At 42.1% G+C, this 12232-nt stretch overlaps 1 non-coding gene across 1 annotated transcript; it reads right to left on the reverse strand.

Moving 5' to 3' along the window:
* Positions 1 to 581: 581 nt before the first annotated feature.
* LOC115869155 lies at positions 582 to 743 on the reverse strand. The gene has a single exon (XR_004046022.1). It is a non-coding gene; the product is annotated as a U1 spliceosomal RNA (small nuclear RNA).
* Positions 744 to 12232: the final 11489 nt, after the last annotated feature.

Here is a 12232-nt window from a genome sequence, read left to right on the forward strand (position 1 = left end):
CCAGGGGTTTAAGTGGAGAGGAAATGTTTTGAGAATGATGAGGGCAATGAATGTACAAATGTGCTTTACACAATTGATGTATGTATGGATTATGATAAGAGTTGTATGAGCCCCTAATAAAATGATTAATAATAAAAAATTTTAAACACAGAAAATAAACAAATGAAGGGAGGACATAGTCTGGCTACTAGCTCTGACAAGTGGTGCTGAGGAAAGTTGACAGAAGGAAGATTCTCCCATAGCTCAGGAGGGATGCATACCACCCCCTAACTGCCACCCCCACCACCCCCTGAAAATCCATGTAGACAGAAGTCAGTGGAGGGGCAAGTGAGGTCACGGGAGAACAGTGAAGAAAACTCCAGGCAGAAACTGAGCACTCAGCCTGACCTCCCAGATTTCCAGGATGAGGAAGAGAGCGGGAGTTCACCCCACCACCGCCACCACACTGCTTTGCAGGGTCCCAAGTTTGATGTCATCTCATTGCCATCGAGTAGATTTCAACTCATAACAACTCTATTACAGGACAGGGTAGAACTACTCCTTTGGGTTTCTGAGTCTGTAACTCTTTCTCCAGCCCCCTCCAGGGGAGAGCGTGAACTCAGTCCCCCACTACAACAAATTATGCAGTCGAGTTTCCCACATTTTGGGAAATTGCAGGGGTCAGCACATCCGGAGTGCAATGGATAAGCCTCACCCTGGGAAAACCACCTTCATGATCATGGTATCTCCTGTCAGGTAAGTTTAGAGCCCGTAACTCTTTATGAGAGTATAAAATCTCATCTTTCTACCATGGAGGGGCTGGTGGTTTTGAACTGCACAACCAGGCTCATGAGAGCCCTGGTCGTGTAATGGTTTACACACTGGGCTGCTAAGTGCAAGGTCAGCAGTTCAAAACCACCAGCCACTCCTTGGGAGGAATGATGAGGCTTTCTATTCTCATAAAGAGTTCTCAAAAACCTCACTGCCAATGCTGACTCATAGTGACCCAATGGGATAGTGTAGAACTTCCCCCTGTAAGTTTCCAAGAGTGCACTCTTAGACTAAAAAGCCCAGGCTTTCTCCCAAGGAGTGGCTGGTGGTGTTGAACTGCTGACCTTGCATTTAGCAGTCCAAAGGGTAACCACTATACCAGCAGCCTCAAAAAAAGACAGGGGCAGTTCTACCTGTCTAATAGGGTCATAGGGTCACTATGAGTTAGAATTGACTTGATGGCAGTAAGTCTGGGTTGTTAAAATTTGTATACATTGATGTCATGGGAAGAATCCCATGGGGATAGAATACATCTTAGACCCATTGGAGAACAACTAGCAACGTTTCAAAAGAGTTTGGGGTGTCAAAGACAGCCGGCACAAACCAGGCCTACCCCTGCCCACCTCCACCCCACCCCACCTGGGGCCAGCTTTTAGCAAACTGGACAGAACCTGCAATACTCTGGCTTCAAATGGAGCTCAGAGGGAAAGACCACTGAATACCAGGAAAAATAGGACGCACCAAGGACACAATCTCCAGACACACCCAGAGTGAAAAGGAAAGAGATCGTGTGCTCCTGATATCACTGAGAAATACACGCCCTGCAGCAGCCTCAGATGACCACAGTGACACGATGCCTGCGGCTGCCCACTCCTTTCTGGGGAATGTGTAGAGTAGCATATATCCAGGGATTGGTGCACTGGGAAAAACTAATGGCTGTGTTTGAGAGATTTTTTTAGTGCATGGTTTTAAATATTAATCATATTATGAGACTGCTATGCTGCCTAGTGTGCTAAGAAGGCACTTGGGCAGTAGCCTCAGAATACTTCATGTTTTCTCTCTGCACTGGGAGGTAGAAACGACTACGACTAAACACATTTTACTGATGTTTTTTTCTTTTTAATGAGGCAGACAAGAGTAATTTACCCCAAATCACATTGCTGATGGGTGGTAACCTCGGAAGTTTAAAGGTTTCCCTGAACTCTTTTTTTTTTTTTTTTAATTAAAAAATTTTTTTTTCTTTTTTCAGGGGAGAGCGGGTTTTTATAAAAATCCACACATCAATTGTATCGAGCACATTTGTACATATGTTGCCATCATCATTTTTAACACATTTTCTTTTACTTGAGCCCTTTTTTCCCCTCTCTCCCACCCTCATGAACCCTTAATAAGTTAGTTTCATATCTTACGCCGTCCACTGTCTCCCTTCACCCATGTTTCTGTTGTTCATCCCTCTGGTTTGCCTGAACTCTTAACCGCTTCACCAAAACAGGCAAGCAATAAATAAGGTGCCCATTGCCATCAAATTGTTGCTAACTCCTGGCAACCCTCTGTGTGCAGAGTAGAGCAACTCCGTCCACAGGGTTTTCTTGATGGTAATCAATCTTATGGAAAAAGATAGCCAGGCCTTACTCCCACCCCTTCACTGGATGGGTCAGATCCATCAGCCTTTCAGGGGGAAGCCACACACTGCACCACGCCTGTCCTCCCCCATTTCTCTAAACTGCCCTTGCTAAACAGTTCAAAAACCTCACTGCCATCAAGTCAATTCTGACCCACAGGGATCCTACAAGACAGGGAAGAACTGCCCTTGTGGGATCCTGAGACGGAAACTCTTTACAGGAGTAGAAAGCCTCATCCTTCTAAGGAGAGGCTGGCAGATTTGAAATGCTGGCCTGGCGATTAACAGCCCAATTCGTAAGCACTATGCCACCAGGGTTCCTAGTTATTAAACATAAGGAGAGTGAAATGACGTGTAGATACAGCAGAAAAGAAATAAAACCACCAAGGAAAACTCAGTCTGGAAGAACACAACGTACGAGGGAGAAGAAGCTGTGCAGTGAGATCTACAAAAAGTAGCATGGATTTCATTCTTGCTTCATGAGAGATAGTATCTTAATTAAAACATTTAAAAAAGTATCCTCAATAAGGGTTTCAGACCACACCTAACAGGTTAGGTGAGGTGATGAGGTAACTGGAGTGAGGGCTGATCATGCTACAGCCTCACTATGTGATACCTCATGATCAATCATAATGTCAGTGACTTCAGAGAAGTCAATGGTGGGTCAGGCTGGAAAAACCACCTTTTAGTATCAACACCCTCAAGGGAGTGGAACTACAGTACTTCAAAAGACACCCAGTAGAAGAAGCTCTACATATGAAAGTTTCATTGGGCTTCCTGGTTGGTGAAGGCATCCCTTCTGGGGACAAGGAAGGTCTGTGTGAGGGAGGGGGCCTCCACAACCTTATGAATCTCCTCATTTCTACTCTTTCCCTCCCCCTCACTCCCCTAAAATAAAGCCCTCATTATCATAAGGGCTTCAAAAAGGTCATGATAGAGTAGAATTAACTGCCTGGTGGATTTCTGAGTCTGAAAAATCTTTTCACCTTTCTCCCTGGGAGCAGCTGGTGGTTTCAGAATGCTGACACTGCATTTTGCAGCCCAATGCATAACCCACCATACCCTTAGGGGTCCTTGTTTTTACACTATAGATAAATGCAATGAAGCTTAATGCAAATGCAAAGCCAGTAAAGTAACAATCTCACGAGTACAGGATGAAATAGAATGGGATGAAAAGGTTAAGGAAATGCAGTAAGGATTACAAAATGAAAGCACACTATTACAAAACTAACAAATGACTGAGGCTGTAAAAAGTTTTTACAGGAAAGAAAGACTTGAGATAATTATAGTGTATGCAAAGAAACTAAAATAATCAGTACAGAAGATGATAAAACAAGACTGTGTGACATAAGGTTTAACAGGTATTGCTGAAATACAGGGTCAAAAAGAATTGCTGTAAATCATAGAAACCTTCATTAAACAAAAAATATCAAAAATCTGAAGTTACTTATTTCTCAACATATCCTCCATCTGGGTGTGTATACTTCTGAAGGCAGAGTTTCCATCTCTATAACCTTCCCCAAAGAATCCTACACGCTTCCATTCACACCAGGTCAGAATGGTAGTTTCAGCAATCTTGAGGAACTCGAATAGTGTTCCTTCTAAAAGTTCTTTGAATTTGGGGAACAAAAAGACCAAAGAGGCCAGATCAGCGTTATAGAATTAAAACAAATTAATCCTGGAACTTATGTCATAGAACCAAACATCTTAACTCAATTAGAAGCGGCAGAACATGTAAATATTTTTCCTTTATCTTTCATAGCGGTGCATGAATAGATTGTTTAAAATGGCAACATGTAGTTGTTTTTTAAATGGCAGCAGTACCACATAGTTTCTCATAATCTTTTGGCTAAATCGTACAGGACTTTTTAGAAAATAATTCCTTATGGTATATCTATATCTATATCCAGAAATTGTTCAGTCTTGCTTTGATATCTTTTTTCTTTTTATTGTGAAAGGAAAATGAGTTTAAATAAAATTTTATTTTTTCAAAAACAGCCTGTGCACTATGTTTGAATGAAAGATTTCTGCCTAGTTATCTTTTATATAAAATGAACTCTAATGGAAAAAACAGACTTGGTTCTACATACACAGTTCATAAAAAAATGTCCATCTGGCCCAAATGTATAAGAAAGTGCTCTGCTCCATTTACACTAAGAGAAATGCATATGAACACTCAAAGACTTCACAGTTTTTACTTATCAACCACAGGAGGTACTGGTGAAGGCCTGGGGGAGAGGCTCTGCCAAGCCTAGCTGGTAGGGATGCTAAGCAGGACAGCCTCCATCCAGGGCAAGCTGACAATTTTATTTTTTATGTCAACTTGAAGGTGTATCAAAGTATAGGGGTGGAATCCAACCTGTCAATCATGTCACACCCTGATGCTGTCTTCCTGGGGTTCTCCTAAGGAGGGCTTAGAGAACTTCCCCCTCTGTGCCATTGGCCCTGAGAGCTGCTGGAGCCCTGCCGTGCTTCCCCAGACCTTGGCTGCATCCACACAACTCTACACCCTCTGGCCTTCCTGCATTCAGCATCACTGCATGTGGCTGAGTGAGTCTGAAGAAGGACTAAAAGGATTCACATCAGACTTATGAGCTTGAGTTGGTTTGGGCTGGGATGCTTTCTTGATATATAATTACTTCTTTATAGTAATTATATATTTTCTTACACATCCGTGAGTATCCCTGTGTTTGTTTCTCTAGTCAACCCGCACTAACACAGTATCCATGCGAGTTTGAGGCGCTACATTGAGGAACTGATTCCCCAGATAAGCTTGCCCATGTGTATTACCCAAGGTGATTTATTGCAACTTTGTTCACAGTTGGCAAACTGGTGGAAATATTTAAAATGCCTATTAACCCAATATAGTCCTGGAAGACTGAAAAACAAACACAAAAAAGGATGTTTAGAACCATTTCCAGGATGCAGAAATGCATGCTGTATTGCCTCGGAGATGAGGAAGAAAACACGCAATTCTTTGCCTGTATGTGGATAAACTCCCTCTGGAAGGACACAGCAGAAACAACACTGACTGTCACTGAGGAAAGGAAGTAGTGAGGCAGGAGTAGAAGGGAGAGCTATATATCATTCTGTACCTTTGGAATAAATTTATTCATTATATGTGTATGTTTATTATAATATATACCTTAATGTGTGTGTGAAACGACCCATGCAAAGGCCCTGAGGTGGAAGTAAGCTGATTATATAGAAGAAATAGCAAGAAGGCTGTATTATTGGAGTAGAGATGGGATGGGGGGAAGAGATGAAAGAGAACCAATGGAGAATAACATAATAGAAGGCTTTATGGGACATTTGTAAGGATTTGGCTTTTACAGTGAGTGAAATGGAGCATTGGCGTGTTGAACAGTAGAGTAGTATAGTATGGTTATTTTATAAATAACAGACAGTAGGGGAGAAGGTAACTTAAGGGAAACCAAGAACCCCAAACCAATGGTAAGAGGCTGGAGTAGAGGAGGAACGCAGTAAAAGAGGCTGAGAAGGACCTGCCAATAAGGTAGGATGAAAACCAAGAGACTGGTGTGACAGAGGCATTTCTTATATTTTGGCTCTTCTACCCAAATCCCTGTAACTCCTATCAAACAACTGAGTGGGACTATGCAAATAGGGCACGTGTAACACAAGAGAGGGGATTGGTCAGTTTTTATAACCACCCCCCTGGCTATAAGGATTAAGCCATCTTTTTTTTTCTCCCCCTTTTTTAATCCTTTTATTGGGAGTTCTTACAGATATGAGTCCATAGTTCAATCACATCAAGCATTATTGTACAATTGCTACCACAATCAGTTTCAAAACATTTTCTTTCTTTTTGAACTCCTTAACATCAGCTCCTCTTTATCCCCTCCCTACCCCAGATTGAACCATCTTTGAAGCAGAAGTGGAGGAGAAAGCCTAGGATCATTTTTTGAAAAGCATATCCAAGATCTGAGACCAGATGCACCAGAGACGGGGGCACGGAGACTCAGGAGCAGTGCCGACACTATGGGACAACTCATCTGGTCCAAGACTATGGGACTGAGGGACAGGTGAGCTGGCTTCCTGTCTAATGAGGGCAAAAGCCAGAGACTAAGAGGTTGAGAACCAGAGAGAAACTTGGCTACTACCTGACTGAGAGGCTGAAAACCAGAGAGAGACTGGTTGCTGCTGGCTGGGAAGACCAATAACAGTATCCTTACTTGTTTGTTGATCCAGACTTGTGGTAACCCATTGATTTCCCTAATCTAAAACCCAACTCACTGTCATTGAGTTGATTCAGACTCATCATGACCCTATAGGACCCTCTGAGTTTCTGAGACTGCAACTCATTATTAGAGTAGAAAGCCTCGTTTTCCTCCTGCAGAGTGATGGGTGGTTTAGAACTGCTGACCTTGAAGGTAGCAGACCAACATGTAACTCACTCCACCACCCAGGAGTAAAGCCTAGGAAACCGTATGGGACAGTTCTACTCTGTCCCGTAGGATCACAATGAATCAGAATCCATTCACCAGCACACAATAACCATAAAAATGGTCAAAGGGGAGCTATTATAGTAGCTTTTATCCTAAAACTCTACTGAAATCAAAAGTCTTTCCTAGTAAACTTTTGTTATCTAAATTTCAGTTCTCCCTACTAGGGTGATAAGAACGGGTATGGGTGCATTCCAGAATTTTTTTTTTTTTTGGGGGGGGGTTGGGGGTTGGCTAAGAAAGCACTTTCCCCTCACACCATAGAACTGATGCAGAAACTTGTTAAGGATTAATTTAATGAGCTGAAATAACAAGCTTCTAAGAGCCAAACAAGATAATGGACTAAGGCACCAGGAATTTGGCATTTGTTGTAACAGAAAAGGAAGAAAGATAATAAAAAATAGATCTATAATGCAGGGCCAATGCAAATACCTCATACTGTTTTGACTAAAAGTGCTATTCAACATGTTTCCACACAATAGACAAACTTTTGACTAGACTGCCAACAGTTAAAGAATCAATGCAAAGTAGCCCATCCTTTCTTCCTTGTTTCGGTTCTCAAAGCTTCAAAGTATGACTTCAGAAGACATGCACAACCAGCACTAGCATTAGATCTTTTATTCAGGGACCTACCTTTCCCTGTCCCTTCCATCAAGCCAGAATTTTTACATTTTATTCACTCAATGTAAAGGAAACTTGTCATCCATAACAATCATTCCATTTATGTACTTAGTTTTACAAATCTAATCAGATCCCTCTAAAAACCTAAATTCTTTCAAGGATACATCATCTACCACAAAAGCCAGATGCTCCTTGGATTAGAACAGAATATTTCTGAACCAGAAATCTCTAGATTTTAACAAGGCATGAAGCACTATGCACACCCCGATCCAGCCAAGAAGTAAAGTTTGCATGACACTTCAAACTCAAACTTACTTCTACCAACAACTTTGAAACATTTGATAAAAAGGCACAAATGTCTTGAGTAAAAGCCATCATGTAAAGCAGTGGTTCTCAACCTTCTTAATGCTGCGACCCTTTAACCCAGTTCCTCATGTTGTGGTGACCCCCCCAACCATAAAATTATTTTCGTTGCTACTTCATAACTGTCATTTTGCTACTGTTATGAATCGGGTGACCCCTGTAAAAGGGTTGTTTGACCCCCAAAGGGGTCACGACCCACAGGTTGAGAACCGCTGATATAAAGACTTGATGAGGTCCAAACTACTTTGGACACACTGCTGGGGTGGGGGTGGGGGGGCAGAGAGGAGAACCAGCCCCATCAACTAACGTTAAACTGACTCTACCAAAGCACAGGGTAAGGTCAATAGTGTACAGCCCAACAACTCCACTCCTATGAATGCATTTAGAAATGTGGGCCCAAACCCCCAAACTCACTGCTATCAAGTCGATGCTGACACACACAGAGATCCCCTGTGGGTTTCCGTGACTATATCTGTTTACGGAGTGGAAAGCACAGTCTTTCTCCCTTAGACCTGTTGGTGGTTCTGAATAGCTGGCCAATGGATTGCAGCCTAACTCGTAACCATGACACCACCAGGGCTCCTCAGAACTGTGCCTTGTATAAAAATGCCTGCAGGAGCACTATGCATTCTATCCAAACTAGAAACAACCACTTGCCCAGTGGCAGCAGAATGGATAACCTGGTATAATCATACATCAAAATACCAAACAGCAGTGAAAAAAACCCAAAACCTAAAAAACCTACCATCACATGTGCTGAGCCCTGGTAGCACAGTGGGTTATGTTTTGGGCTGCAAACTGCAAGGTCAGCTATTCTAAAGAGTTACGATCTTGGAAACCCACAAGGACAGTCATATCCTGTTGTCTAGGGTCACTGTGAGTCGGAATGGGCTAGGTGGCTGTGAGTGAGTTTTGTTTGGTTTGACCACCCGCTACAGCATCATGGATGAATCCTCCTAACATAATATAGACCAAAAGAAGCCAGACCGCTCCAAGTCACGACAGTTGACCTCTATTTGCCTGGGGCCACAGAGGAAGAAGAGTGTGTCTAGTTGACTCCGCAAATACCTGCTCTTTTGCCAAGTGACTACAACTGGATGGTCCCTACCTACCATTACTAAACATTTTAATCCAAGTTTCTACAGAAGAATCCTGATCCAAAATGAGGAGAAAACAGAAGAGAATCTAAAATTTTCCTGGACTCTAGACTTTCTGAAGCCATAGGGGTGGGATGAATCCTTAAAACTAATGCCCAGAAGTCATCTTTAAATCTTACATCTAAGATCCCCGGAGGCCTTCTTAAAACCAAATAGCTCCCTGGTAAAGAACGTAAGTAAGCCTTGAGCTAGTAGGATGCTCTTTTAAGAACCATGGAATCTTTCAAGAGCTATGGGGATCGAAGTGAAAACAGCAACTCAAAAGGTTAGATGAGAACTTTGAAGGGACGTTGAGTTTCTATTAATAGGGAGGAACAACTCAAAAAAGGACAGTGAGAAGAGTTATAAAACTCAAAAAAAGCCACTGAACTGTTCACATAGGCATTGCTGCATTTGTGTCTTTTTTGGTGTGTTATTTTCTCAATAACAAATAAGTTTTTTAAAAAATTTAAGAGGCCACACACAAAAGAATGCACACTATATAATTATATTCATATAAAATTTTAAAATAGGCAAGACTATGCCATGCTGTTAAGTCAGGAGAGCGGTTACACTTGGAGGGAAAACGGTAGTCATTCTATTTCTCGACCTGGATGCTAGGTACAGAGCATCCAGGAATTTTACACTTCTCTGTATATATTTTAATATATACATTTGGGAGTTTTACACCTCTCTGTATATATTTTAATAAAAATGTTTATGGGGTGGAGGGACTAGGTTGTTATTCAAGTCAGCAAGTAATTCCTTTTATTTTTTATTTTATTATTTATTAAAAGATCACTTTATTGGGGGCTCTTACAAATCTGTAACAATCCATACATCAATTGTACACAAACATATGTGTACATATGTTACCATCATTCTTTTACAGACATTTATTTTCTCCAGAGCCCTTGGTATTAGCTTCTTCCCCCACCCCCTCTTATTTTTTGCTGGTCTAAGAAAATTAATTATTTTTTTGAAATAGCATTATTTTACACAAAAGAGGGAAAGGTTTAAAGAATTACATACTCACAGTATAAAATGCACATACAAGTTCTTATATCTCTGTTGCAGTTAACCCACAAATCATGTTTGGTTTTTTGTTTTTTTTTTTCAGTAAATCAACTTACCTGAGTTGCTTTGCATAGCTGAGCTCGATCTCTGTCCTTTCCTTTACAAATTTGATGTATTTCTCAAGAATGTCAATTCCCCACTGTGTGTGTTTTTCTAGGTTGTCAAACTGATCCTGTGAAGAAGATAAAGCAAGAGTTCACGGTCTTAACCTAGGATTAAGTTCAAGAGATTTCAGTGAACAATTTTCTAAACAATACATTGCTACAGAGAAAGTAGTCCTGTCCTTTTCCATGATTGTACATGAGTCCGTTTTTTCTTGAGCAGTTTTAAATCAACATTACCAAATTAGGTTTGAAAACCGCCTGGAATACTTAACTCTGACCCATTCATTCCTGTTCCAATTCCCTCCTAGAAACATGATTGGGGGACATTATTAATGTCCTGTGCCAAAGAAAACGTCTTTCCCAGATACCAAAAACAGGCAGCTGAAGCACACACAGGTGAAACAAACACACTGTCAGCACCTTCCTTGTTACTGCTGGGTATTCATTCAAAGCAGCTGAATGAAGCACAGGGCAAGAAGGAGAAAGCATTAAAAAGTCTGCTTTCTCTAATCAAGTGAGCAAAATAACCTACGGGGCTTAATTCATTCAAATTACACAAAACTATGGGCCCTGGTAACACTGAGTTCGGCATTGGGCTTCTAACCACCAGGTTAGGGAGTTAAACCCACCAACTGCTCCTTGGAAGAAAGATGAGGCTGTCTGCTCCTATAAAGATCAACAAATCCTGGAAACCTTCTATAGGGTCACTATGAATCAGAATCTATGCGATGACAGTGGGTTAGGTTGGGTTTGCTTTGATTTGGGGAACACTATGCTCCAGGAATAGTACTGGAACTGGGGGACCAAAAAAAGCCCTGTAGAGTACCTATGTTTCGGGGTCTGGAGAATGAGGGGTGAGTCTTCCAAAAACAGGGAAGGCAAAGACATGGAGGGGTCCAGGAATCACATGGCTTTGTCCTGCTGGCAGGGAATGCAAGGTGGAAAGGGATGGGTGGTGGTGAGTGATGAGCCTGGACAGTCAAGGCCAGATCACCCAAGGCCTTAAATGCCAACCTAAAGACTCTCTGGCAGGTTCACAGGAGCACTGAAGGATATGTAAGGGGACTGGCATGCTCATAGGTATGTTTAGGATGACTTAGGAGGTGACTAGATTGTTTCAATAGTCCAGATGAGACAAAAGGGGTGCAGAAAGGCAGGCTTTTATAGACCCTTAACAGAGAGAACCACCTGGTCTTGGTGGCTAGCTCAGACATGGGGGCATGGAGAATGCTTGAGGGACTATGAGAGGAAGGGAGGATTCTGGATTTTCTCAAATTCTGCTTTCCATGACTGAATGGATGGCCCAGACAAGGAGGAGCAGGAGGTTAGGGTTGAAAATAAAACATAGTTCTTGTGTTTGTTTGTACATGGTTTTTAATGTTTGTTTGTTTACATTTTTTTGGTAATTTGAGTGAACCTTTTAGAGAGCGACACAATTCACACACATTTTGCTTTGGGGCACTGACTGCAAGCCCCACAGTCAAACAGCACTCTCCCCACTTTGTCCCTGTCCTTCCTGTTTCCAATCGTCCTTCATTCCTCGCCCTGCCCTGCTCCTGAGCTTTATCCCAGGGCTAAATGTAGTTTTGACATGTTGAACGAGGACTGACACGTTCAGAAGTGAGTTGGGAACAAAGACCTGTTGAGAGCTTAAGGGGGAGGCCTAGAGCCGGGAGGGCAGGGAGTTGGAGGACCCCAAGCTACTACCATCAAAGATGAACATGCCAGTCTACTGCAAATCTGCATAGAATTAGTACAGAAGTTCTGGCCCAGAAAGGAGGCAGCGCAGACCAGAGGACAGTGGGGAGGGCTTTCCACGGCATTCCAAGGAAGGAAGTGAGCCAGGGCTGGAAAGTTTGTTGCATTCTGAGAAGTAACAGTAACAGAAGAGGAGCAGGAAGACCAAGCAGGTTTCAAGCCTTTTAAAAGACTGGACAATCTCAAAGTTTTAGCCGTTTTGCATATAAAATACCCAGAGGATCATGTAAAATGGGGAAGTGCCCAATCAAATATAAAAATGTAAAATTGCAACCGAGCCTTAAGGAGCAATAAACATGAAGACTCATCCTCTTCTAGCTGGTCTTTGAAACCTGTCAG

The sequence above is a fragment of the Echinops telfairi genome, unplaced genomic scaffold (genome assembly GCF_000313985.2).
Source record: "Echinops telfairi isolate 266 unplaced genomic scaffold, ASM31398v2 ScPeMD7_22;HRSCAF=79, whole genome shotgun sequence".
NCBI classification, from domain to species: domain Eukaryota; kingdom Metazoa; phylum Chordata; class Mammalia; order Afrosoricida; family Tenrecidae; genus Echinops; species Echinops telfairi.